Below are 27,071 nucleotides of genomic sequence, written 5' to 3'. Positions count from 1 at the left end.
TACTGCAGTTTCTGTTAAAAATGCTGACCCAGATACTGATAGTTGGGCTTTTGGGAGCAGACGTGTCCAGAGGATGCTCACACATACAGCTGTTCATCCCATCTTTACTGGTTTGGTGACGGTTTTGGTAGTCCCTGCAGGGCCTGCCCAGGCTTCCCGCTGACCCTGCCCTCAGGGGGCTCAAAGGGTGTGGGAGCAGTGCTTAAATCACACCGTTCGTACCAGGAAAGGCTGAATACGTGGCACCCTGATTTCTGTGCACAGTATGGACACCTTGCAAAAGTGACTACGCTACCATTTCTAGCAACACAAAACTAGCTTCAGAACCATGAAAGTAGGGGACAAGGAAGCAGCAGACACAACCAGAAGTGATAAAACACATCTAGAAGCCTAAGGACTATCAAATAAAAAGGATGCTGTGTACTATAAGAAAACATCCCTTAACAAGAAGAGCCTATTTCCACCTTTCCTAAGTGAGATGGTTGAGTGAGCTACAGTATTTTTGGTATGCACAATGGAAAACAAAACATTATTAGATTATTATTCATTGCCAACAAACTCTCAGCCCTAAATCATTTATATATTTATGGAATGAACATGCCAATTTTTCTGAATGTTTCTAATAGCTTTACATTTAATTTTCTTCCTTCATCTTTAGCAAGAGAACTAAAGCCTTCATTGTTGGAGTGCCATTTCCAGCATGTAAGTTAAAAACAAGAAGCCATTATATCAATAAAAATTGAGAAATATATTGTGTTTTCCTACATTTGGAAAATTCATCTCCTTTTCTAACAGCATTGGAGTGATAAATGGAAATTCTTCATGCTTGTTATGATGAGTAAATTATCATAATATATTACCAATACAAAGACATTGGACATTTAAAGTCCAGTAAAAATATCCTTCAAGATGAGCCTTCAAGATAAGCTCTTAAGAGGCAGGAATGGCATTGGAATTTGTTAGCAAGAGAATCAAACCCTTACAGTGATTTATTGGATAAACATTTTTTAAAGTTTTGATCAAGGATATTAACATAAGAAGAAGAAAAGTCAATTACTTGGAGGAATTGCAAATGGAAATTAGAGATTAATCTGGTTCTCTGGGTTTACTTAGAAGAAAAAGAAAGCTGCAATCACTTGCAATTTTGGCACGGTCAATCAAGAGAGTTCTTATACCACTTATACGGTTCAAACTTTTAAATTTATAGCCTAAAAAGCTCAGAGAGGTAACTTTGTCATTAATTCAAAGAGTGACAACCAAGCCCTAATCTGCTGAAATCAGCATATTTATAAATACTGACAAACATCTGGTCCAGCTTGATATGTTTTGCAGCTTTTCCATCATTTATACCATAGCTTTGGTGTGTTTTTTGTTTGCTTGTTTGTTTTGCCCATTGCTCCTCACAATACTCAAGTATGTTACAAGAAAAGTAGGCTGAGTTGTATTTTGAACACAGGTGATCAGAGATAGATAAGTGTTATAATTTGCGCCAGGCTCCCTAAAAGAATCAGTGGGCAGGGGCACAAAATGTCCTCGCAGTTCCTCAGCTTTCAGCTCTGCACTCCCCATGAGAGGACGGTCATTCCAAATTGAAAAACCAAGTAAGGAAAGCTAAAGGCAGTGTGTGCTTCTGCTTCAAAAATTAGTGGGATCTGAATTTTACAGTAGCCTCTGGACATCTAAAGCAAAGGTTATACACATGTATTTACTTGCATGACTCCAGTCTGGGAGGCAAAAAGAAATGGTGAAATAGTTTTGAACCCAGAATGGAGAAATTACAAATGACTATCACTGAATCAGTCTGACTTCATTTACAGTGGTACAAAGCTGAAGTAATCAGATCACTGGATAATGATAATTACTGTGTTAGTGTAGGAATGTTTTTGCAGGATTATTCTGTTATTGCAGGAATGTGATGGAATCTGGATCATTTTTCTAATTTGGGACATTTAGCTAATACAGGACTTAATAAAACCTTTTGGCAGATTCATAAATTAAAGCAAAAATATTCCCCTAAATCAATTGTGTATATTGTATTTTACAACATACTACATGCAGCTAACTTGTCTACTGCAAATGATACTTAGTAATGCAAAGGAACTATTCTGTCATAGCTCTTCAGCTTATTTTCAGAAGTATTATGCATTTGACAATAAGACACAGAGGAAAATCCATAACAATAAAAACAGACAGCAGTTTACTGCAAAGCACTGCAAAAGCATGAAAGCAACTAGTCACTGTTGTAAAATGCCCTGACACATCTCGTTTAAATATTGGCTGGTTAACTGAAGGAAATAAGTTTCCACAGAATATTATTAGTTCAATTTTAGTACCAAAAATACTAGGTGATAGGCACCTTAATATCCTAATCTCAGACTGGAAAAAGCAGCTATACTTTTCCCATCTGACAAGGGCATGTGTGGACTTTGTGCATGCCTGTTAATTTAAAAAAATAGAAAAAAATGGAAAAGAAGAAAGCACAGGAGGGAAGAAAGCAGAGAAGTAAACAGAGCACAAAGACATACAAAACATCCCAAACCCCTCTCTGTCCTCACTCATCTTACCTTGCATTGGATACAAGCAATCCCAACCTTAATGGTCCTGCTATGTTCTTTCCCTTAACTTATCCCTAATGTTCAGCTTTCTTTCAGAGTTTTTATAGTCTCTGCTGTAGGCTACAAACTCCAATCCCTGCCTGTGCTTTCTCTTACATCATTTCTAAAGATTTTCCACTGATCCTTGCCCTAAACTTTCCCCTGTCTTGCACTCTCACACACATACTTGCCTCACAATTTTTTACATTTATTGCTCTGATCAAGATGATTAGGTTATAATTAAAGGTCTAGGCTTTTGTTGTGTGTGTTGTGTGTGTGTTTTTTTTTATTTTTTTTCTTTCAGAGAATGAGACAGACATGGGAGTGGAAGTATTTTCAGCATCATCATCATTTCTATAACCTCTCATTTCTGCAAACAGCTATAGAGAAACCTAATGTCCTGAAATATATTTTATATATATATATATATATATATATATATATATATATATATATATATAACTTTATTTCCTGAGGACAACATAAATAACTTCAGAAGGGCTACCTTTACTTTAGGAAGAAATTAATTAGTATGTTTACCAGAGCAACAATATTGTAAGCTAAGCAGTAGAAAAGGAGTGTGCTTTGTAAAAGCAGGTCATGAGAACTTAAATCTTTCAGACACCTTATTTCAGTTAATGAAATGACTACGGTGAGCTATGGAAGTGTCTTCCCTAGGCAATACCAGAGGCCCTTTTCTTTCTCTCTTTGCCTGTGCATCAGAATAAGTCTATCTTCTCTTTCGCCCCTTTTTGTTTATCTCATTTCTTAAGTAATTTACATAGAAATTGTAGAACAATTTGGGGGTCTACAATTCCAACCTGTGCAGAGTCCTTAGCTGTTTATTCATAATTACTTTATTCTCATAACAGATAGTTACAATACTTTCAAAATAGTCTGACTTTCCAAAAATCCTTCCTACAGGCAACAGAGAATAAAAGGAAATTTCAGACGTAGCTTTGCATTAGGTGGCAAAATGTGCCAGCCAGGAGCTGAGCCTTGGATTTCATCATCTGTCTTGATCAGAGTGATTAGAAAAAGGCAAGAGGTTAATCATATTTTAACACAGCTCATTTCCTAGATGAAGATGGCAGCAGAATTTTGCAGAGCTGATGTGAAGTGCCAAATCAGGGTTGTTCATTGCAGGGCATGTTTTTGCCACACTCCCTGAATGAGGTATCAGGAAATAAGAGCAAATGGAGAATGAGAGGCTGGTTTGGCTCCTGAAGACAACGCAAACGTACAGCTGCAGAAGACAAGGAGCTGCAAAGCAAGTATTTTTACAGCATCTCTCAGTACAGGCAGATATTTTAAGTATGGCCTAGTCTAGTGCTGCAAAAATACACATTAGCTAAGGAGCACCCACGTCACGCTGTAGCACATAGGTTAGGACTGTTTTCCACTACAGGGTATAACAGAACAGTAGTGGCAGCAGCAGAAACCCAAACGGGCTCTGTGGGTACTAGAACTGCAGCACAACCAAAACCACAGAGCCAAGCAGCACTGAATTTAGGAAACACAGCTCAAAATGCTGCCACTGGAAGAGCACTGGGGCTGCCTCAGCTTTATAGGGCTACCTGCTTTAGGTGGAGGCTGAGTGCCTGAAGTCTAGGGACACAGCAGTACTTGGCTGATCTGTATAACAAACGCAATCAGGATCTCAGGGGGAAAGAAAAAAAAAAAAAAAAAGGAAAGAAAGAAAAAAAAAAAGATAAGCATGGTATAATCACAAGTTATTATTAGACGTATGGGGTACTTTTGCTACTGTGACCATGAGGTGTTGCTGAGCAGCAGCTGCAGCCCTAACCACTTGGTTTCTTTCTTTCTCTTCTTGCTGTTGGACAGACACAAGGCAGCACTCACCAGCATTTACTCCTCTTGGGGGAATTTTTACAGGTTTTATCTCAGGCTCTTTAAATAAGGTCTCTGCAGGGCTCCCTTCTGCCACCACGTTTGATGTGGATACAGCTGGTAGGAGACACAGGCTGTACCCGTGTGAGTACGCTGAGCACAGACAACTGAATGCTTATAACAGGCATTTCAGTGTTTCACATCAAAGAGTGAAGCCTGGAGCATGGCTGAGACTCAGCCCGCTGGGTCTCAGTGCCTCACAAGACAGGAGTATGCTGGGCTGGGGAAAAAGCAGGAGGAGAAATCCAGCCATGTTGTCAGCTGCTTTGAATCTAAGAGGATGTCCAGGACTAGGTTCCAAAACTTGCTTTCAAACCTTCTGCTGATTGATGCTCTTGTAACAAAGCTCCAGCTACTTTTCTACCACCTGGACCTACTATGAGGTCATGGCTCTTCCTTTTAGATAAATAATACACACTTACCCTATTCCAAAATTAATGTATCACTGTTCTCTTCCTATAAAGGCATAGAGTCTAAAAGAATTCAGAAATGGATATTGATACACACAACTATCAGGAAACATGGTACCACCACACACTTTTTTTGGGGGAAAAAAAAATAATAAAAAGTAGAGTGTTAACAGTCAATTCCCTGCTCTGAAGTGACTTCGATTTAGCAACAACTTGCAGATATCTTTTTGACACCTTCGGAAGAAGGCTGATAAGGAAGCACCCCAGATAATGAAAAATGTATATGGCGGTTACTTGGCTGGCAGAGTGCCCAAGGAACAGATGTCCTCAACACTGCTACAGTTTAATTATACTTCCAACGTACTTAACTAAGTTAGGGCAACCGAGAGTTTGGTAGGAATCTTTATTGTCTTAAATCCAAGTGAATAAACAAAATGTGATTTTGTCTGAGGGAAGGCACAACACTTGAAGCTCTTTGTGTCACCATTCAAGAGAAAGACAAGCTTGCCTCCCTGCTGCCATCACACTCTTGCAAGTATTTTCTGTATTTTTCAACACCAGGTTGCAAATCAATTGATCAGGCTCAAAAATTTCCTTAACTCCTTCAATAGACAAGTTCTTATTCAACTCAGGAACTGGTGGTAGCAAGTGCTCACCTGTGTAAGTGTTGAGCAGTCTTGGTCTTCATCAGCCTTGCCTGTAGAAACTATATTTGAGTTTGTCAGACTTTGTCTGTAAAGTCTTAGGAATGACACACAAATATGGTGATGTATACTTTGTGGTTTTGCTGTATCATACCTTTAGTCTTTTTCTTCTCTCACCAAAACCTGTGTCAGTACTGTTAGATCACTGTGGCCTAAGTCACAGAAGTTTTCCCCTTCTCTCACTGTTATACGGGAAGCCTACCTTTCATCCTCTTCAAATCATGTCATCCTTTCCAATGATCACCAATTACTCACAAAAAGTCACACATCTGTCACTAATAAATCAACATGAACAGTGCTGGGTCCAGATGGTGTTCTGGCCAAAGCAGTAGATGTGTCCTCAAGAATTCCTGAATTGGCATGAAATAAAAGCATGGGACTTGACATACCGATTGTTAGAATTTTTCAGTTTCAGTGAACATTCTAGTTCACTAGCAATAGAGTCTTGTATTAGAAGTATAATTCTGGTTTTAGTGTGGGAAATAAGGACAACACTGAAGTCAGAAAAAGTGGATTTTGTTTCCAGTTTTGAAAGTTTTGACTCAAAAGTCTAAGAAATAAGCAAATATTATTTCAAATATCAAGAAATAATCAATGATATTATTTTTCTTTTCAAGTAAAAACAAGTTTTTTGTTTTTTGGTTTTTGTTTTTTTTTTTTTTGTTAAAGAGCTGATCTCTGTAAGTTAGGTGCTCAGCCGGTATTGATTCATATGGCTCTGTTTAAATAGCTGAGATATTCTTATTTATGGTGTCTTCAGTCTATTTTATTTTTTAAAACAATCAACTGGTCTGATAAAATGGGCCCAATTCTGACCAATCTGAAAGTGGAATAGCATTCACTTAGGTTAACCAAACACCCAACATTTTACAGTTACATCACTGGTTCAGGGAGAACATCCAATATTCTGTTGCTGTTCATCTCTTGTTGAGAGAAGAGAAGACATTTCAGAATAATTATCATGGATTCTCAGTTAATATGTAAGAGGACCTTTCGGAAAGCAAGCTATTCCCACCTACTCTCACGTAAATAGACAGAGACGGAGAGCAGATGACTCACTGCAAGACAGAGCTACGGAAAAGAGACTCTACATTAACAATGTGCATACATGTTTTCCAGTTAAAGGTGTGTATTACCTCAGAAGGAAGAACTATCTTAGCACAGCTATTCTGAAACCTGCAAGCTATCCAAGTAGCTTTTCTTGTGTCACTTCCATTTAAGATGACTCCTTGCAGCTAACAGATTTTGAGAAGCAAAGCCCACAAAGTGGAGGTAGCATTTAAAACTGAAGTCAGTAACATTTTGCTAAACTTCCTACAAGCAGTCTCTCTGTATATGCTTTTAAGAGGTCCTTTGTGCCATAATTAAGTGCTTGTGACAGGCTCTGGGTCATGACAACTAAGAATCCATAAAAAGTACTGGCAAACTAATGCAAAAAATCCCAAACAAGGAGAGTTAATTTAAATGCAAGCTTCTTTTGTAACAGTCATGCTATGATGCAGAAGGATGTGTTTGGAAATAAAACAAATACAGTTTATCTTTTGTGCCCATGCCACTGGCTCATGGCCCAAGGTGGTCAGGACAAGTGATGGGGCCTTTTGTGCTACGGACACAGCAGTCCACAGGGCAACAAAACCATCCAAAGAAGTCTCAAAAGTACTAATCAAACAGCAATCACTCTGAGCCATCACCAGGCTGGCAGTAACTCAAACTGGCAAGACAATAATGAAAGCCAGGAGATTGTGTTTCCATCCCCTGCAGCCATGCTACTTGGAGTCAATGCTCAATATAAAGACGCCTTGCGGAGAAGCAGCCCCATCTTTCTGTTCTAAGAGGGAGAGGCCTTGGTTATGATGTTTTCACGCTGCCTCTCTTGTCAAACAAAGACGTGTGTGCTGATGTCACCTGTCACTGAAATAAACCTTTTCACCCATCAACCCCTGTGGCATGGTGCAGTGCCACGGAGCAGCAAAGTGTGCATCTTGGCTCCAGAGCACACGCGTCAGCCCTGAGCTAATTACAAATCTGGCAATGTAGCATAGATGAATGCAGAATGCACGACGGCAGCTTAATTTCAAAGAGATGCTCACAAGAAGAAAAAATGTGTCTGTCCTGACTTCACACCTCCTTTTAACACAACTGTTCACCCTTTTCTGCCCAGAGCTGAGAAGTAAGGTGGAGTTTGGTTCATTGGCAGCACAAGAAAGGATACAGAACAATTAAAGCAAGCAGCTAAACAGCAAAATGCTGATGATAGCCTAGGAGAAAAGAGGAAGATGAGTCTTCTTCAGACACAAAGAGTGGTCAGGGAACTGGGCAAGGCTACATGTGGACCGCTCAGATATCACAGGAGGCTGCAGCAAATGTCACCACTCATTTCGTACCTGGCACTCAGGTGGGGCTGGGCAGCTGTTTCTGTCTGGAAGCAATTCACATCCACCAAGTAACGTTAATAAGGCAGGTACTGTCCTCCCATTCCTGGTAAGGCTGTCCCTGGAACAGCAGCTTGCACACTGAGACCATTTTATGTGGGCAGCCAGCTGGAGCAAGTTATTAGCAAAACCCTAGGAGTTTAGAGCAACTGAGGCAGACTGATTTGATTTTCTTCCCTGTTTTGCTCTGGTTTAAATGCACTTATGGCTTGGTTCCTGCAAGGAACCTCCCAAGCAAGTGAAGTTCTAGAAGTGAAGGTCCCTGGTATTTCTGATAATTAAAGATCTCACAACAGTTTGTAAAGTCATCCTAATGTTCTGGCCAAACTCTGCTACGTTACTTGGCCACATTTCCTCTATCATTTCAACTGGACAGAGACGTTTTCTTGTCGGACTCGCTGCAGCTTTCTGCGGTGAAGCTGTAATTTGCTAAACGGCTGCAGCATCATAACTGGATTAATCCAGGATAAACCAGTAATCATTTTCAATTACAGCACAAACATTAATCAGTCAATCACCGCCCTCTAGAGGTGGCCACAGCTCGGGCTGGAGCTGATTTGGCTTGCTGCACAGGAGTTATCTGCCGGACCAAGCACTTCTGTATGCAGCAGGAGGAAGATACTTGCTGATTAGAGTAGATCCGTGTGCTGCTACAGGAACAAATGACTGATTGTGCTGATTGTCAACACCTCAATTATTCTGTCCCTTTCTTGCCTGGAAGGTCACCCAACCCACAGCATTTTTCATTCATATATTTTGTAGCCATGGTTCTGCAGGTAGCAGTGAAACTAATAGATAGAGAGCTATATGACACAGCTATCATAAAAAGCAGTAAAAATAACTCTCAGACCCATCTCTCTTCTGTTACAGCTTATTTTTCTCAAGCAATGTGTGTAAATTATGCCACTGGCACAACTGAAAGAATTGAGTCCCCACAAGTTGGATGTGTTGATGTCACAGAAGCAGCAAGCCTTTATGGATAAACACAGCTACATACTCTCATTTCTTTCCCTTGCTTGGAATTGCCAAAAGGTTTTACAAGGAAAAGTACAAAGAGTGATAAATAGCAAGTAACCCACCACTGCAATCAAATGATGAATATACTGTTTCTGGTGTGTGAAAACATTATTTGAGTAGGTATTTATTCAAGGAGAGACTGTTCTGTGCAGAGAATTAGCACAAGATCCTGGAGGCAGGAATAGCTCATGTCCAGGTTTCCCCAGACACATCCTCTTTTTTTCCAGCTGGAAATTCTGTCTAGGTGGAGTTTAGTAATTTTTCACATTTATTTATTTATTTATTTATTTTCTGGCAGGCTGGCCAGAGGCTCTGGCTTACCTCTGTATGCGGGGATTCTCCAGGTATCCACACATGCACAGACCACCTGCACATGTGCAGCCCCACACCTGAACGTATATATCTGTTGGCAACAGTGAACTGAAAAAGAGCAGACATCCAAGATCCCAGTAAACATTTCATTATGAACACTGCTCCGGCATTCAGGAGGCTTTATTCTGTTAAATTTATTCAAGAGAAGATTCTGTTAGAAAAGAATCACAGCACCACGGAGGTTGGAAAGGACCCCTGGGGACTGCCTGGTCCAGTGCAGGGTCAATTAAAGTAACTCAATTAAAACAGAGCTTGGTCAGTCTAGTTTTGAATATCCACAAGGATGGAGACCCCACAAACTCTCCAGACAGTCTGTTTCAATATCCAGTCACTGTCATGGTAAAATAAATAAATGAAAATAAATTCTTATGTTTAAGTGGATTTTCCTGTATTTATCCAATTCCAGACTGTTGCCTCTTGTACTTTTACTGGGCAACACTGAAAAGAGTCTGGAACTGTCTTCTTCACTTCCCCATCAGATATTTATATGCATTGATACAATCACCCCTGCTAAGCAGCCCCACCCTCTCCACCTATACCAGGTGCTCCAAATCCTTATTTATCTTTGTGGTCCTTCCAGTATGTCCATGTCCCCCTTTTAAAGGGGAACACAGCACCCCAGACCTCTGCACACACTAACACACTGTGGGATGCTGTTGGCTTTCTTTGCTGCAAGGGTACTGCTGGCTTTTGGTCAATTTGTCGTCTGCTAAGACCCTCAGGTCTTTTCTGAAAGCTGCTTTCCAGCAGCTCAGCCCTCAGACTGTGCTGGTGCATGGGGTTGTTCTCACCTTCACTTCTGCCTTGACCAGATATCCCTGGATGAAGCTCTCCAGGCCTTACTGTCCACAGGTGTGATACAGTGTTGATGATACTGGTTGTCTTTGTAAAGAGATTCCATACTTTGGTTGTCTGAAGGAGGTATCACTTTTATTTGTTCTTCACATTATCTTTTTGTCCTCTGTTAATGTGTGGGCTTTCATACTGATAACATTTGTTTCCATATGGGGCATTATAGAAATTACTGTTCTGCTGCCTAGAAGCCTCACACACTAATTATTTTCCTTGCTGTGGTGTCCTTTCTTTAGGAGCTTACACACACACATTATTCTGCTATGTACACTACAAGTTTAGAAACTGAGACAGAATACCGAGCAGTGTATAGCATCCTACAGCCAAGGGCTATAAAGTCCTCTTCAGAACATAACGACAAAGGATCTTGGACCTTACCAGCTTTTTTCCTCTGTTGCTGCAGTACCCTAGCCTAACCAAGAAGCCAGGAAGAATTTCTTATTTTGTTCTCGTACGGAGTACAGGACAGTAAACATTATCCAGTCCCTTCTCCATGGAACTGAACAATTTGTACCTGATTAATGCTGAGAGACTGCCAACTTCAGAAAACGCAAGGTCCTAGGACTGCCTGCTTATTCTCGCTGTATGTTTCTTTGTCCTTCTCTGCATCACATCAGCCACTTTGCCAGATCCTTCCCTTCTGCAGGCCTAAGTTTGTCTTTCATGAGAATTTTCACAAATGTCTCAGTAAACTGGATTCCTTCATGGGTTTTTCTCCCCCATTTAGTTGTAGTGTCCAAGTGCTTTGGAAATAAACAATGATTCATATATTTTCACAACACCTTCAGGGGCAAAGACGTATAATTATCCCCTGCCAAATTTCAAAGCCTAGCTCTAAAAGTGCAGGTTTGTCACAGCTTCTCAACATAATTCTTTCCCCAGTCATATGCAGCAGAAAGCAGGCTTGTATCATGTGCGGCATTAAGTCACTATAACTATAGGCACTGCTGCTGGCATGCTAATGAAGCTGGATAAATCATTATTGATTCATATGAGCAATGTAATCCTCTGGGCTTCAGTTACTCGCACCAAGCTGGGCCATGTCCAAAAACCACACACTGCCCTCTTTGAAACACAGCTGCTCTCCAGAGCTCTTCACCCGAGCCTCTCCTTACCTGTCCTTCTTGTATCCATCTCTGCAGAGGGCCTCCACCTCTCAGTCCTTGGAAGAAGGGAAAATACATCTTCCTGCCACTTGGCTGCTCAGGTTATCCCAGGTGTGAATCAACTGACTTGCATGTGGGAGGAGATTGGCCCTCTACCTCCGTTAGGGCAGACACAGAGGAGTTGTGCTTACTTTACAATTAGACTTGGAACCCAGGAGCAAGAATGCAATATAGTTTCTTATGTAACCATATATTTATTTTGGTTACGTGCGGCTTCAAGACAAATCTAAAATGGTGCTGGACCGTGCTGCTGCCCTCAAAAGAAGTTTGTCAGCAGAGTAACAATAATGTTCTGCTTCTGAAAATGATGTGCTGGGCTTTATGGTCAGCTTTTAGGTTTGAATGCTTTTTTTCCGCTTTGATATTTGAGCCCTCCCCTCAAAGCAAATCCTTCGAGTGTGTACATGGCTCTCCAAGCAATGGTCACGGGAGGACATAGACAAGCGCAAAAAAAGCCGCTGACTGCATCTGAAAATGATTTGCAATCTCTTAGCCGCATGAGCTCAGTCGCATTAACATAGTGATTTAAATACTGTGGATGGCTTTTCTGATGTTCTTTTAGAAATTTCTTATTGGAATTATTAGGCATCCAAAATACATTTAAAACCAACCAACCAGTGGAACGAAACACAGCAGATAATACTGACTAAGCACTCTGCGCCCTATCTTGCAGCCCCAGATCAAGAGCACTGCCACCAAGCACACAGCTCCAGTGACTAGACAGGAGAGGATACAGAAGTGGGCTACTGATGGCACCACGTCACAGTAACTTGGGCATCAGGTCACAAGTAGATCCTTCATGGGTCCAAAGCATCTATGCTCACTGTAGCATTGGCCTGCCATAGCCAAGCCCAGTTATCTTTGGAAAACAAAATGACATTGTGAGGTTTTCAGTGCCTTGCACACTAAATGTACTTAAGGTAACGCTAGGAGAAATGGTTGACCTTTTTTTTTTTTTTTTTAATATTGCAATAAAATTACAAATAATGACAGCAAGCGATGAAGGTGTGTTCTGAGAACAAAAAAGCCATGGGCTGCTAAGACTGTATGGCACTGGTTGCACACAGACATTACTGGATGTGTAACAATGCCACTGATGTAAGTCCTACTTACATCAAAATGCTTGGAGACTCCAATGCTGTCAGGAGCAGAGTGACCATTTCACTGAGGACTGAATTTGGCTGTCACTGGATCCAGCAGGGAGCCAATAACTGGAAAATACAGCCTGCTGCCTGCCAGTCCTCAGCTTCCCATCCCATGTACAGGACTGGATTCTCTGCAGCCAGGTTACAAGTGGAATAACTGCTCTGAAGTCAAAAGCCCTGATAACAAAACGCGCTGGCATCGCACTGAAGTCAGTGGAGTTATCTGTGATTTTCACAAGCATGAACAAAATCAAAGCCTGGCTGCTTGGAGTGAATGGAGAGAAAAATCAGACCCTTCCTCAAGGTACTTATGGCACAAAGGCACTACCAGACGCACCTCATTCCTGCCCTTCTTTCATCCCTTTTTCTACCTGGCACTTTAAGCTCCTCAGACCAATGGCTGTCTTTTATTATTCAGTGTTTTTTCCCCCTTTCCATCTCCAGCCGGTCCCTCACTGGACTGCCATGCAAATACTGCAGTGTAACCTGTGTTACCCTCGGATGCAGCCAGGGTTAATGAACAGCATTTGACTGAAGTGTGAAACCTCTCCCTTAGCCTGTTATCTGCACAGGCGCTCAGGTCTCAGGCAGCTGGACATACAAACCAGAGGCTCTCCAGGTTATTTGGGGGGGCTTTGCCAAATATTCAGCATCAGAAAAAGGAGTTTAGACTAAGCACACATAGTTAGAAAGCAGAGAAACCTCAGCCTGGAGCTGACAGTGACTGATGACTATAGGTGCTGTGAGTATTCACTGCTCCTCATGTTACCAAAATGTCAGGGTTTTAAAGTGATGTTATTAAAGCACCACAGGAGTGCAAAGATCTGTGTAAACTGAGAGGATAATCACCATGCAAGCGGAGCACGATCTGTTTGACTGTGTTGAAATTATGTTATTTGGTATCCCTCTAATTTGTCACATGGCTTGATACACTGAAAAAAATCACCATATTGTGCTTTTACATTTTGGGTCTATGACAATTGCCTTTCCTGCAGCAGACAATGATTTGTAAAGTGACTTTTCTTATTCCCAAACCACTCAAAATTTTGCAAATTGGTTTCCACGAATTAGAAGCAGTTTAGAAATAACCTTGGCTCTGGGACTCGCTCTGCTATGGGGCTTTCACTGCCATGACAGCTAGCTGGGGGAAGATAGTTATTTCTAAATTACTCTATTTTTACATTAATATTTCTTTCAGAGCCAAACTGCAGTTAGAAGCAGCATTATCTCCGTTGCTTGCTCTGAAACAGGACTAGTTCCTAGGAAATGCAACTTTTTATCATTCTATCACAGGCATCCCTGGTCATTTCCCACAAAAATTTATCCCCTGCCTCCCCAGTCCCAAGCCTTCAGTGCAGGAGTGCAGGGAGCAGCCCCTTTTCTCCACTCTGTTAGCAGCTGCCAGCAGAATATATCACACACTGTCAGACAGCCTTGCGTGGACAAACCTCACCAGGCCAATCTCACACAAACCAAGGTGGCCTTTTTCATGACACTAACCGTTCAAAAAGATATGGGTCAAGTTTCCCAGGAACCCATCAGTTGGCTATGAAGCAGTGATAATTGCTGTGCGCTGTGGCTTGGGGCTGGATTTGAATCCACAGAGCAGAATTTAAAATTGCTATACTTGATTCACGTAAGTAAGTCAGGAGCACTGATACCCAAAACCACAGATGTTTAAGCTCAGAGGGGTGGAAGAGCATCCTTGTGTACAGCTCTACAACCCAGATCAATCCAGAGCTGCCCTGTCCTGTTCTATTGAGCACCAACCTGTTTAGAAGGGCACAGAAACCCTGAACAGAAAAGGTTGAATTGATGCTCTCAGTCAGCATCCTGGTCCCTTGGCTCCTGTTTTGACTGCTCACTGCCTCCTACAATCAGGGCCTGATTTTGCAGCCCACTAAGGACAGCAGCAACAGAAATAGCAGGGAAGTGCCACCCGTCTTGTACTGACACAGAGGGAGGGGCAGCACAATATGCTGAGCACTTCCCCATCTGCACAGAGATTAGCTTACACGGACAGCTGTGACACCTCCGGATCAAGCCTGACATTTTCAAATCCCTTGTTCCCGTAGCAAGGACCCGGATCTGGTGTCTTCTGAATGCTCTGAGATCTGAGATATGTCTTGGTCTTGGTCATTTCACTGGGCTCTTCACACTTCAGGAGATCAATTTTAAGGTTTTCAAATGAATTGTAAAGGTGATTTAATGTCTCATTTAATTTTAAAATATTTATAATGAAGAGAGGAGTCCAACAACTTACTGTGGGGAGCAGGAAGAGGGGAAGGGAAACGGTAAACAAATGAAGAGAGGCACAAGACCAAACTGTATTTCAAGCACACACAATGGAAAATGCAGGCTGGTGCCAGCAGCCTGATAATCCAAATTCTCTTTCTATGCACCGACCTCTTCTGAGAAAAGGAAAGAATTTAAAGGAGCATAAATGATAACTGTACACATTCTGGAAGCAAACCTAAGAGCACTGCCAGGAAAAATCCCCCTTCTCGTTACAGAAACATTAACACATTCCCTTCCCCTCCCACCCTGGGCAGCAGGGAGCACACACATACCAGTGGGAGGACAGGGGGACACTTCTCACCCAGCAATGCACAGCCAGTCCTCAGCCTCAGCACAGCAGGGTGATGGACATTAAATCTGAGCGGCCGACACAGATTACAGAACTGGTAGGATAGATGTGTGTTCCTGGGAAAAGCCACTGCAACATGCTGAACGTTGGCACCCAGGTAGTCAGGGCAGCTGTCTGGAGAACACGAGAACAGGCAAGCACTACACCTAAGGGAGCTCTCTGCAGACAAGGTGCAGGTCACTTGTTCCTTCCCTCCCACGATGAACAAAAAGCACAGCTGTAGGTAGTGACCTCCAAAAAGCTGGGAACTGCAGAAATTGTCCTAACTGCTTCTCTAGAAACCATGAGCTGTGAGTCACCCCTTTTGCATGCTACAGATGGCTGTAGTAGCAACAATAGATTCCCCACAACACTGGCAGCTACATCCACAGATAACATAAATCTCTGCAGTTTTTTTTTTCCCTTTTCTTCGCACAGCTGTATCCCCACACTTGTACTCTGCATCACAACTCTCTCTTCTTGCCATGCCGTACCTCCCCTCAGCCCCAGTAAAATGGAATTCATGTTCATTTTGCACACCCATTCTGTACACATTTTCTGGCCAGCTTACATCCTGACTAGGTCTGATTTGCATAGATATTCAGGACCACAAAATTTCCAGTGGAGGATATTCTTGTCTACCCCAACTTTGCATTTGGCCTACTTGCCATGGTCCTTGCATGGCTGAGGCAGCATCAGTATTACAAGCCATGAACTAAATGTTCTTTTATTCTGGTGAAAATCCAGATAAATTTACTAAATCAATGGAGATATACCAGATGAGGGAGGTATACAGCTCAACAAGAATAACAGAACAAAAACCACCCACAGATACAGGATACAGGAGATACTGTCCAGATGGTTAACCTCGCCTGGTGTCTGTCACAAACACATCCCTTAACACCCATGCAAAAACTTTTTGCACTGTTAGCCCATGACACTTATCTCCCTGTCATTGGCCCAAGACCACTGAGTTCGGTGCCTGATGCTGATTTTCTCTAGGTGAAAGCTTAACAACTGATATTACCTTAAAAACACATCTGGGAGGGTGTTCAGTGGGGGTACCCTGGGTACCACTGCCAGTGGGCTCCAGAGCTTACCCCACTGGCAGTCGGACTGACTTAACAGGAGGAAACCTGTGGCTGATCCACTGTACTGAGACAGGGTAAAGGACACGAGAACACATAAGGACAGGGTGATGGATAAAGTAGAAAAATAAATAGCCTTTTTTTTTTTTTTTAATCTCACAGTATTATATCGGTGCTACAGCTTCTCTGTTCTCAGTAACATTTAGTTTAGCATAACTGAAATCAAGTTGTGGTCCAGTAGAACTGGAAGACTCTGAGACCAGCTGAAATCAGAGGAAACACCCCTGTACTCCGCCAGCTCAAGCAAGTTTCCAGTGGGGCAAGTGAGCACAAGTACCCTGAAACCAAGTGGAAACAAATCACGGTACGGAGCCGCACGGATTTACACAAGGACTTTGAATCAGCTCAGCTTTCCAGCAGCTGAGACTTTGGCCAATAACCTTGACTGGAGCTGAGCCAACACATCAGGCTGGGATCCTGCCTTACAACAAGTCCTCAGCAAATCCTGAACCCAGTGCGAGACCCAACTGCGCCGAGTGTGACAAGTGAGCTGCTGATAGGATGGAGTCTGAATACAAGCCAGTATCTCCAAACAGAAATCAGAGCTCTGGTTGCAGCTGCAAAAGAAAGGATACACATGGCTGGTCATTTAACCACCAGCCTGATTTGGACAAGTACACCTGGACCAGGCAGTTTAGCTGGTGAACTCTCATGTTTCCTCAGAGAACTAAAGTCTGTGTTTAATGCACTCATCCTACCCGGATTTATCTATCAGAAAATTAATTGGGTAAAACAACAAAAATAACAAAACTGGTCACCAGCCGTGGGGTGGTGAAACCAGGCAATCTTGCTACTTCTGGGAGTTTACTAGGTATGTATAAATAAACCTGGAAGACTGCAATATTGCAGCAGTTTAACAAAGTGCTAGAATCCCTTCTGAAATGTTTATGAGGTGAAAATAAATAAACAACCTCTCATTTGCCTCTGCAAAACCAACTGACATTTTTCAATTTATGAGGCATCCCATCTCCCAACGTCTATTATTTTACATGAAGATTTTAATTTAAAAACTGCCTTTCTGAGCTATGCTGAAATGGGAAGGCTGCTGGGATTCTGGGCTGGCATCCCAGGAACTGCAGTAGATTGCCTGGTATTCACAGTCTAGTTTTCTAATAAAGCAGTGCACATTTCCAAAATGTCACTGCACAAATGGCCATTGGTGGAGTTATTTTGAGACACTGGTTCAGGAAAGCACTTAGACTTGTTGTGCCTGTTCCTGAACCTACAGACATGCATTCCTTAAACTTTCTTAAGACCCTGCTGTGAAGAGAGACTTTAATGGCAAAGACAGCTCCAAGATTACTTACTGGAAAAGATTTTTATCACTTGATTTTCTCCTCTTTGTACTGGTGTCAATTAGAAAAAAAATCATTAAAATCCAGGGAGCTAGGTCTGGATAAAAGCAGACTGAAGCCTGAATTCATCCATCTAAAGCAGCTTCTGTTTCACACCGCTGGTATTTTCCCCTGATAATCCACAGCAGGACAGAGGGGAGCTACAGGGAAACAACCAGGTGGACCACTGCTACCTGTGAAAGTTCCTTCATCTTCCTGCACTTCTGACGGTTATGTGAGCGTGCTCTGAACCAGGGCTGCTGGTGTTTTGGGTGAGATGTGCCTCTGCTGCACCTCCTCCTGAGTGTCAGCAGTAGAACCACAACTGCTGCACATGGGGTGGCCAAATGAGAAATGTGCACGGTGCCAGCATAGCCCTGGCTATCATGACAACCATGGTCCCTGCAAAAGGGATTTCTTGGGCCCAAAGGACTCTCCCAAGAAAGCCTTATCTTCTGAGACTCATTTTACCATGCAGCTTCAGAGAACAGATCTCAGAACAACATTGCCCAACAAAGATCCTGCACGTGTTGGTACATCATTAGGAACCACCTACACAAAGCTAAGGAATTTTTTTATTTTTTTTTTCTTGTAACCAAGTCTTCCCCAATTACTCCTACTATCCATTTCTTGCATCGCCTTTGTACTCCAGAACCTTGTCCCTGAACTGAGACCCCACCAAGTTGGATCCCTCTGAGATAAGTCAGCTTTCCCCAGTTGTGAGCAACCCAAATAAAATAGTTACACCTGCACAACTCTGCACACTTCCTATTTGTTCAGTCTTTCCAGAAATTAGTACGTTAAATTTTACTACTGAACCTTGAGGTATCTGGTGTTGTTCCTCAAGACATATTGAAAATAATTTGATTTCTTTTTTTTGTCCACTGCTCATTATTTTATCATTCCTTCCTGACTACTCATCTTCTCTAAGAACATTTTGTGACTGACTTTGTCATAGTATTAAGGGTGCTGTAAACAAATTACATCAGCTATGTCTCCTTTAACTACTCCTTTCCAACAAAGAAAAGGCAATTCATTGTCATTTATGGAAGAAAATGCTTACAATTTTTCTCCGGTGCCTTTTTCATCTGTATAAGCGTAAGCCTTGACTGTCCTCTATGAAAGAAATTAAAAAGCTAGAAACAGTGACACTAGCTTGTTACATATTCTTCATACTGGGGGAAATGACTACAGGAGGTGCATGCTTTGGAGAATGGCATGCCTATATTCAAAAACTACGTAACTAAGTGTGCATGGTCACAACTAGTATTGAGAGGGTGCAGCAGAAGAGGAGCAAAACCCCTACAAGATCTCCCTCCCCTCGTCACCCCAGCCTGTGCTTTGCCACCCTGCACATTTCTTCTGGGCTGATTTATATTCTCTTTTTTCAACTCACATAAACTGAGCTTCCTGTCCCCACTTATCCCTGCTTCTACTTCAGTTCAGTCAACTTCCATTCTCCCAAGAAATTTATCAGAATGAGGCTAGAGAGCGGACAGTTTTATGTAGCAAAAATAACACACTGAAAGTGGAAACAATAGCTTCAGGGTCTGGGTAAAGGGACATATTGGGACTATTTTCATTCCTTTCCTAGTAACTGGACTCTTCCCCACTTCTGTTTTTTCTTTTATGTTGGGGAAAAAGTATCATCTGAAGGAACAATGGCCTCTGGCACACCTCAAAATTCCCTTTCACCAGCAGGCTTGGGCTGAAATGTCCCACTTAAATTTGCTGAGAAGTGACAGCTGACTCTCTTAGGAACTTCTGAGAATCCCATCTCTAACAAAGATATCCACTACCTTTACAGCTGGAAAGTTTAAACTGACTCAGCACAGCAGAAAATATTCTAGTAGAGATTTAACAAAGGACCAGATAAAAGGAGGTTCAGGAGCCCCAGCTATCATTTCTGTGCAGAGGGGTGCTTTACCTTGTACAAGGTGGCAGAGGGGTGCTGCTGTACAGTCCCTCCGCCTTCGTACAGGTGTTGTGATACCCGACTGGCAATCCTACACAGGCAGTCCAAGTGCCACAGAAGCCATTAGGATCCTTTCGTGTCAAATTATCCGGAAAAAGGAATTTCTGATCTGTGAGAAATTCCAGCATTTTGAAATTTGTTTTTCTTCCAGATAGGAATGAGAAGCCAAAATTCCACAGGCTGCGTGGAACAGATCTCCTGGAAAGGAAGGAGAGGAAGGAATGGAGAAGATCAAGAGACTTTATTTAAAAAGAAAAAAAAAAAATCCTGTTAGTATTTTTTGATGAGGTTCATCAGGGGCCAAAACAGACCCCCCACAGAAGACCCCCACAAGGGATTCTGGGAGAAATACATGAAAATGAAGCAAACAACTAATGATCAGTCAAGGTTGATAGTCAGAAGCATTCTGATAGACAGGTTACTTTCAACCTACCCCTGCTCATACATTGCAAACTATTCACGTATTTTCCATATTCACAGACTATGCCATCCCTTAAGGGGTCCAGTGAAGCATTTAAGTTTGGTTTTCGATTTCAGCATATGTATCCCCATTGAAAATATTTATTCCAGCATGTATAGTTAGCCATTCACTCAATTTCTGCCCTGGACTTGTTCTTATTCCTTCTTAACGTAGGGACATTATTTTTATAACACCCTACTGATTTCTGAGCAAGTCGCAGAAGTCTCTCTCAATTTCAGTCACTGCTGGGTCTGCTATTTAATTCTTCAGGCAAGATCTGATGATCCTGGGTATCTAATGTCTTTAAGATTATATAAATAAAATGGACTAATCTTTCAGTGAAGCTCAGCATCCATAGTTTCTTTAATTATTGTTAAACATCTGCAGCATTCCCTTTAACATGACCCATGACATCTTGTGATACTGGTGGCAATAACAAAACACATGTTTATGACAATACTGTCTCCTACTTGAAGCATCTCTTCCATCATATGAAAGGGTAAGAGCTGCTCAAAGAAAACTTAAAACTTCTATCTTGACAAAAATACGCTTTACGCAATGATCTAGAAAAGACAGACATTAGTAAAAAGACACTTCACTACTGATAATGGGGTATTCCAGGTGTTTAGGGATGATTATGAGAAATTTCAGATGAGGACGACTCGATGGAGCGTCTGGCCAGAAAAAGAGCAGATGACATTAAGATTCAAGTGTGAAGTGATGCAGAGAGGAAGAAACAATCTTAAATATTGCTAGTTGTCTGCATGGCAAAGGGCTCTGAGCTGACTGCTACTACTCTGAAATGAGGACTGAGATAGGGTTTGGCAGAGACAGGCTTTCTAAATGATTGCTTCCAATACAACAGCTTGGGACCTTCAATTGAAAATGACAGGAAATAGGCTCAAAAACCAGAAAGGAGCTGTCTTCAACTAGTGTGTATTTAAACAGTGGAACTCCTCACCATATTCTAGATGCCAAAAGCTTGCACAGAGTCACCAAAGGAGAATCCCTCAAAGACTATTAAGTACAAAATATCGTGTCTGGTTCTAAAATCCCTCAGCCACAAATTGTTGGAGGTTGCGAGAATATATGAAGGAAGTGTCAAATAAGCTTGCAGTGCTGGCCACTGTCACTGAGCTAGACAGACGGCTGGTCTGACCTGGTATGACTGCTCTTGCAGTTTTATAATGCATTTTTCTGTTTCTTTATTTTCAGAGATGGCTTAAAAAATATTAACTGAAACAATCATAACATTTACATCTAATGTTCAGCAGAGTTGGCATGGAAAATTTCAACCCAAAGACTTCAAGATTAGTAAATTTATAACTAACCAAAGAAAGGCAAATGCTAACTGTTTTCAACTTTAATAAATAAATGTTATCATCCCTACCTTTAATTCAAAAGAATGTACTTTGAGTTCAAGTAAACAGTACACATCAGCAGTTTAGGATAATATTCAATACAGTGATGATATAATTATCCCTAAAGTGAGCTTTGTATACTCAAGACGTTCAGAGTTAATCTTAAAGTTCAAAGAAACCCAAATATGCTGAGATACAAAAACACATACATATTATGCATCCAGACATAGTGTGGTAACATTTGCAATGTTTCCCACAGTCTAAAAGACTCTAGTGGTTTTAGAGATATTCTTTGCAGTTAAAATACAGAATACTAGTAAACCTGATAATATTCATCAGTTTGGTTGGAATTTCTTGTATGTGCCCATATATGCAATGTCTTTGTTTGAGAGGCTGGCATCTATTAAATTTAACTGCTTCCCCTATGGACTTAAATCAAGGGTGGATACTGAACTAGTATATTATTATATATAGTCTGTTTATAAGTCATTCTTGTTTAGCAGTCGCACCTTTTCCATGTAGTTCAGAATAGAAGCTGCCCTTGTTCTCTAGCACAACCTTTACCATGAAATAAAGAGAAGAAAGTAATTACATTTAACAGTCACCACCCTTGTTTAATGGTGTATAAATATCCCAGTGCCAGTCCTATGCTTGGCACACAAGGAAAGGTTAAACACATTAAACATCTGCAGCTCAACTGAATGCCAGTGAAATGCTGGAGGGTATATGATAACCATAGACAAGTCCAGAAGAAATGGAAACACTAAGAATGGAAGAGCATTGTTTAGGATAATACCTACTCACAGAAGGATAATTTAAAAGTAAGCACAGAAAAAATGATGCTGGAAACATTTCCTAATGGGGAGACCTAATAGGCTGTGGAATAATCACCCAAGGGAGATGGAGAAAGTCCTTTTGACTGAGTCATTTCTTTCTGGACTGGGCAAAGTGTTAAGCATACTACAAGGAAAAAAATGTACTGGCAGATGGAAAGGCTACCAGGTCTAGTGCTCAGAATCCTCAGACAGCTTTGTTCTCAGCAGTAGCAGTTTTGCTCCAAACAAAACCAAGCTCATCAGAAACCTTTTTAATTGCTTGTGAAGAGATAATTGACTTGTGTAATCTCTCCCATCTCTTACTCAAATGTAATATATTTACATGTATTTATGGCTCCTTCTTAAATTCCATTTCCAGAACAGACTTTTCCCCTCGCGTGTTCCCAGATCTTCAGTCACGTATCGCCTTTGTCCATCCGATGCTGTGTAGTGAGAACGGCTGCAGCTTTATCGGAAACTTGCCCTGATCAGGCTCTTGCCAAGCGTAACTAGTTTAATGTGACAAATTATAAAAGGAAAGAACAGTGAAAAGGGAGGAATTATAAGTGCCAGGGAAAGATTAGATTCTCCACACATTTCTCCATTTATTGACCTTTTCTTCTTCAATATACCATTAGTTACCCAGATTTACATCTTGGGATGGCAGACAAGCTGTCAGGTGTACTATTTAGGTCATTGATGATGTTATGAACTCTACTGGAAACCGATTTCATTAAACAGATGTATGTGACTTGACATTTGATACAGCAAATATCTGACATTTTTAATTGCTACTTGTACAAATCCTTTGTAATTATTGAGGTCTTGTTAATAGCTTCTAAGGGACTTAAAAAATAACATCTCTGAAAAAATTACATACTGGGCATCAACATCCAGTATATAGCATCCATGTTGGAAAGTCATTGCATATGAGCACAGTTTGGTATCAGAGTATATAAATATACAGATCAACCTGCGGAGAAGCAACATTTTATCCTGAAGTTTCTTGAATTCTCTTTTGGATGGTTTTCTTTCAGCAACCTCTACATCAAGCCTTTAGTCACAAACTGGACTGAAGTTGCGATTTATTCAGGAATAAAACACCATCTCTTAGACTTGACCTAAAGAGAAAGTAAAGAACCTAACTATATTTGGCCAGCAGAAACACAGTTCAACATTCAGGACCCCGCTCATTGAAAAGAGCAAACAACTTTTCCTGATTCTGATCAGTTCATAAGTGGTATGATCTGATGTGACTGCCCATAACAGAGGAAGCAAGACTTGATAATCTTCAAGCCTACATTTCTAAAGGCAAAAGCTATACCTTAGTTAAAGTAACGAAGCAATGGAGGCCTGTACCTGTGTTCTCACTGGGTGTTCACTTTAGTCATTCCATTAAAGCAATGTAATTCTAATATTTCACAAGATCTCCACCATTGGGACTAGATTAGGAGTTTGGTCATAATTCAACTAACATGCTGGAGTCTTCAGAACAGTTACCTTTTTAAAACTCTTCCAGGCTATAGCAGCCCTCTCCCAAGAAACTCTTATCACCTAATACCTTATAAACACAAGCACTTGGAGAAAAATTATTTTTATACCTGTTCATGACATAAATCCAGTATGCTGTGTCCTGACCTCAGTACAAACAAGGAATAATATCAGGAGAATCAATATAGCAAGTTTCATTGAGATATAGATAACATGAAAGAGATCAGACTGGCCTGGTTTATCTCCCTTCTGTCAGCCAGATACGAAGACTTTGGAAGACATAAAATCCAGCCTGGTCCCTGATACCACAGGAGCAGGGGCTCATCCCAGGGCAAAGCAGGTGAAGAAGGCTGCCACTCCTTGCACGGAGTTAGGGCTAAGGGTAGCTACAGCTGTACAAGAAAAGCACTCAGCAGGGCTGAAGAAGGAACCCTCTGCACCAGCCACAGCTGCCTCTGGGAAGGATTCCTCCTTCTTTCAGGCCTTAGCAAGAAGAGTACAAGTGTCACTCCCAATCTTCAAACAGTTAAATGCAATGACTGGCACCTAGCTCTGCACCGAAGTTCGCTGAATTTTAATCTCCGTGTCTGTGTAATGTGGCCTGTCTGTTTCAGGGCAGCCAGAAGAGCCAAGTCTAAATTCTAGGACTCTTGTTGCTGATGACAGTTCCATGCAGCTCTTGTTTTCCTCATGCTGCAAGACCTGTCTGGCTTTGGCACGTCCTGCCTAACTGCTGCTGAGTGATGAGGAAATATTTGCTTTGAGCCGGAGCACTAAACACCTCCTCTGTGGTTAGAAGAGATGTAGCTTTCTCCACGGTGGGGTGGTGATTACATTGAACCGTTACCTCCATTTTCCACCTTTGCTGCAGTAATTGCTTTCCCTTGTGCCCCTCAGTGGACAAACGAGCTAAGGAAATATTCTGAGAACAGCAAGGACTTTTTTTGAACACGGTGTAACGTGAGCACACTGGCTTTTGGAAAAGGGGTTGGCTCCGTATTAAGTGTGAGTGGAGGAAGTCTGCTATTCCACCCTCAGGCAAGAAATTAATTGCTGTGACTGTGGTCTCTCTTTGCCATGTATACAGTTGGCAAACCCTTGCCCATGGCCATCATGTGGGGTCAGTATTAGATTCTGTTTTTCTTTACGCCTTATACTTCAAATGAGCATTGATGAACTTCATAGGAATATTACCTGCAGGGCAGAATAGGTCCCTCTGCCTTCACTAAAGGATCAGAGCTTTAAGGGGCAGCAGAGATTTAGCTTCTCTGTGCAGAAAGCTGAAGATGACAAGTCAACCTTTCTTGCATGACATGCAGAACAGAATCTGTTCTACCCCCATGCACAGTGGGGGATAAAGATGGTTTGTTGCACCATGCCTGTTTGTTGGGCTGTGTTTGTCCATGGCCATGTGTACCTTGGGAAAGCCTTATCACCTGAAGTGTCACACTCTGCTGGTCCTCCTGGAGCTGTTGGCAGTAGGCACCCAACCTTCATTAACAGCAGACCAGGGGATTCAAGTCACCTCCACAGCTCAGCACCAAAGCTCTCCTGCATCTCCTCCAGGAACAGGGCAGTCCTCCAGCTCCTTCCCTCTCCTGCTGTGCTGTGAATCAAGGCTCAGGTAGAAAATTATTCACCCTCCAATTCTTCATATGCTCTCAAAGTAAGAGAGTTTCCACACAAGACGTTTGCTGCAGTTTTAAGCAAAACGCAGGATTACATTACTGCTCATTGTGGTCCCAAACACAGATCACAGCCGTGCCATATGGTGTCAGAGCTGTATGAACAGGATGGAAAGACCCTCTCCTGTTTCACCAGCCCTACAGTCAAAGGCTTTGGGTACAGTTAAGTTACCACAGCTTAACTGTGCATTAGCTGACTGTAGTGTTTCTTGTTTGTGCGTCCTTAGTTTGCAGCAGGATGACCTGATTCAGCTTCACCTTCCTCCATTGCAGACTAAGCAAAACTGTATTACATCCCTTCAGGCTCAGAGTGCCCTGGGCAGACAGGATGCGGGGACGTGTTGAATTCTGGAACACAATTGCATGTCTGAGTACCTACAGACAGACAATAATACATACAGGATGTGAGTGTTACATTAGAGACATCGCCCATGTGGCAGAAAGCAAGCAGAAAGCCAGGGAAATGTCTGAAGCTGGCATTCTGGCTGCCACCTCGATCATAAGAAGCACAGGCATGACTTATGCTTCCTGGTTTACCATAGCCTGAGCTCCACCAGTTCCAGGACTGGTTCCAGGCTGAAAAGCTGATGTGGTGACTTGCCTTTTCTGCCTGGCAAAGGGACAGTATTTCCTTGCAGATGATGAAGGAGACAAGGCCCCTGAAGAAAGGAAGGAAACACTGCATTCCCTGTTTTTAGGGACAGAAGCATGACTCACTGGGATCCAGAAGAAACAGCATGGCATTCAAGTTAGGCAACGGTTCTGCTAACTGCAGCACCCACAAAACAGAAGAACTGAGCGGCACTTATCTTTTTACGATACCGCATTTGCCTTCCAATGGATAACCTTCTTGCCATACCCACATGTTACAGATGGAAAAGACCTCTGATTTAAGGTTCCTGCTCCAACTCCAAATGCCACATGCCTTTGAACTTGCTCAGATCTTGAGCCAGTATGAATCAGCGTAGCTCTATTGAAGCCTGACTCATCAACACTGGGTCTGTTACCTTCACAGAAGAAAGCTGACTGTCCATAACAAAGCTGAGGCAAGAAAAGGCAAACTTCTTATGCTTCAAACAAATTTTAATAAATGATTTTAAAGTGGGTTGCTGCATATCTTAGCTGGCACAAATCCTTCAAGTATTGCAGACCCTCAGTGATGCACTCCGAAGTGTTAACTGAAAAGATTGTATACAAAGAAATTCTGCAGTCTCGGGATAAACTATAAGGGTTCCTTAATGGTGCTTTTATGACACTGTACAGAGACAAAAGAGGAATGTCATGAGATGTAATGGTGCGAGGTCCGATACAAATATAAAGGAAGAGAGAATGAGTCCAAGAGTAAAGGAATGCTTAAAGCAACTAAAGGAAAAAGTAGATTGGAAGGTAAAGTTGGAATCTGCTATAACATGCAAGGATATTACCGCCATCATTGAAAAGGCTGAGAGACTTTTAGTAGCCTAACATTTACAATACTTTCTTCAAAATTTGATTATTTTGATGGAAAAGAAATGCAAGTCCACATTTTGAAAATAATGCTAAGTTTTCTGCAATGATTTCAAATACTTTTTCC

General features: G+C 41.8%; 1 protein-coding gene across 10 annotated transcripts in view; it reads right to left on the bottom strand.

Annotated features, from left to right (window-relative positions):
* OSTN (osteocrin) overlaps positions 1 to 27,071 on the bottom strand; it is a 92,945-nt gene that overhangs the window by 10,717 nt on the left and 55,157 nt on the right. The window contains exon 1 of one of the 10 annotated variants that reach the window (XM_005029609.6): positions 2,565 to 2,701. The exons of the other annotated variants lie outside the window; for them this stretch is intronic. The gene's annotated coding sequence lies outside the window, so the exon portion shown is untranslated. Of the gene's footprint in view, positions 1 to 2,564; positions 2,702 to 27,071 lie in introns of those variants that run through there. 10 annotated transcript variants of the gene reach the window in all.

This window comes from Anas platyrhynchos, chromosome 9 (genome assembly GCF_047663525.1).
Source record: "Anas platyrhynchos isolate ZD024472 breed Pekin duck chromosome 9, IASCAAS_PekinDuck_T2T, whole genome shotgun sequence".
NCBI lineage: Eukaryota > Metazoa > Chordata > Aves > Anseriformes > Anatidae > Anas > Anas platyrhynchos.
This window is presented reverse-complemented; position numbering and strand designations above follow the sequence as displayed.